The sequence below is a fragment of the Carex rostrata genome, chromosome 32 (genome assembly GCF_964058835.1).
Source record: "Carex rostrata chromosome 32, lpCarRost1.2, whole genome shotgun sequence".
NCBI lineage: Eukaryota > Viridiplantae > Streptophyta > Magnoliopsida > Poales > Cyperaceae > Carex > Carex rostrata.
In genome coordinates, this window is record NC_135949.1 from 176430 (window position 1) to 179202 (window position 2773).

Here is a 2773-nt window from a genome sequence, read left to right on the forward strand (position 1 = left end):
CTCAGAAATTCATAAATATTTGGAACATAAATCCTTAATTCATATATATTTGATCCAGTGAAAATAAAATCACACCTCATGTAACAACCTCATGAGAAAATGGATCTGATATTCTGAAAAAATGGGTTCATATACCCTTCGGATAACCAGAACTCAAGGTAGACCAAGTTAATGCTTCTACTGAGTTCTAAATGGTTCAAATGACCTCTCTGCACCTTTGAATCAGTTCATATGTCTCTGAATTATTCATTAGTACCCAATCGGTACCAAAACCGAGTGCATGAAACCCAAATTATGACCAAATCTCTTCCAAATATGGAATTAATATTTCCAATGTCTTCTGCGACTTTAAACAAACTCAAATGATCAATTTTTTGAAGAAAATAGCATGTGAATCAAGGGAAATCGGCTTGAAACCTCGTCGGTACCGATAATCCCTTTCCAACCTCAAGCCGCTGTCTCCGGTGATCTCCAACCGCCGACAATGCCATCAATAGCCTTCTGACGATGGGACGATCATAACGGAATCCTCGTCTTGCTCCGCCATGGCCGGAATCAGCCGGACGCAGTTCATCGGGATGAACCCTAGTCTGTCAGAGGCAAACCCCCGTGACTCATCGGGTTGCACGGTTTCTAAAGCACCCGCTCAATCAAACGATCCAAATTCAAATCAGATAATCCGTTACTATGTAATGGGCCCTTTCTGTCAGTTGGATAAAACCATTAAAACGAGATGGCACGAATCCTAAAGTCTATTTAATAAGATCTGAGGCTCTGTGCGCTGATTAAAGGCCCGGTGCGCTCATTAAAAGCCAAAGCCCAGTTCTTAAAACCCATCTGATTAAATTCTCTTCTGTGCATATCTTAAAGCCCATCTGTCAAAGATCTAATGGTTTGTGCATCTCTCAAAGGCCCATAACCAAATCTTGAAGGCCCAGTACCAATCTCAAGGTCCAAATATGACTAAATGAGATCCTTTTTGCACATATACCCCTCTGTTTATATAAACATAACAGAGAAGCCCTTAGAACTTTATGAATCTGTTCCTGGCAGCATAAAATCCATGTAAACCCAATTTACATTCCATACCCTGTCAAAAGCTCGAAATTATAGCCTCAGATCCCTCGAAATTTATATATAGGTCTCTAGAAGTACAAAAAATTCACAGATAAGCACTTTTTAGTCCTTTTTGGCCATAACTTCTTCGTTCCAAGTCCAAATCGACTCAAACCAGTTCCAAATGAACCCCAATTGAATTCTCTACAATTCTAAGTAGTAATTGAACATGTCCAAGCTTCAGCCATAACCTGAAATGACCAAAATGCCTCTCTTGAGATTTTTTTATAAATAAAATATAAGAATGATGTTTAAGCTTATTTTCTCAAATTTAAATCATGCGAATGACATTTTCATGTACATTCATATGCCTTTAAAATGTCAAACGCACGTGCACATGCCCATAGGACTAAGATAAAATGTCCAAATCATGCCCAGCCCAATCGAGAACCTTCAAAATGATCAAATGAACCTTACATGAGCCTATTTTAGCCCCAATTACCCAGTTTACACCAAAATAGGCGTAAATCCTGGAATGAACGGGGTATTCAGCACTGACTCGAAAGGTCGTCTGATGTAATTAACGGCGGGAGCTTGCGCCCTCGGGAGTTAAACGTCCCCACAATCAATAAAACCCCGACGGGCCGATTATGAATCGGAGGTCCGTCACAAGGGTGAACCAAAAGGAAAGCCGAGAGAAATTCCGGGACATCTGTTCCCCATTGCACTGAAGGGATCAGTCCATATATCCAAATCGATTTTCCCCCTTTCATTTCAATGCAGTTCTTAGCCAACTAGAACATTTTTCAGAATTTTTTTACTATTTTTTAAGATAGCTAGAAAATCCATTGATTCAGAAGATTTTAAAATGAACATCATGTTGAACGGTTTGGATCGACTATTTTCACTTTTAAAACTCAAAAACGACTTATAAGCATATGGTGTTGAAGTACTTAGCAGTCTCATTTTTTTATTGATATTCCAATAGCTCATACCTATTTATTGAAAAGTATAAGACCTTTATAGATATAAAAGATTTGAGTCCTAATATCTTATTTATAATACCACTTATAAGTAAACTAAGATTAATTAAATCAGCTACCAACCATTACCTAACCTATTGATAGACACAGCTTCCCAAGAAAAGAGAAGGAAAGAACTTTTATATATATTACTAATAATGCAACTTAATTATTAGTCAATCTTCAAAAAATAATACAAGTTGTTAGTCAACTGAGATTAAATCAACCAGCTGCATGCAACCATTGCCTAATGATGATGAACACATGCTTGCCAAGAAGAGAGATGGAAATAGCTTCTATTACTAATAATACTACTAGTTAGTTAACTGAGGTTAAATTAAGCAGTGATTGATTGAAAGAATACCAGTGCGTATCTTTATGATAATTCTCGAATTCATTGTTTAAAAATAAATAAAATAGGACTGTCGTACGCGTTGGCTGAGCAACGGACGGTGGTACCTATGCAGGATTTGAGAAGTTTTTAATAGTGCTTAAATCATGGTTCTGAAAATCTGAATCGGAAGTATCGGTCAGAATCGGTTGAATCGGATCAGAAATTCGGATTTTTTGGACATAAATTTTTGTACTAAAAAAATAATTTGATAAATAATTCTATTGAGATGTAAAATTGCACTCAATATATAATTTACTGTTATAATTATTCTCAAATTTTTTTAATCTACGTATAATTAATT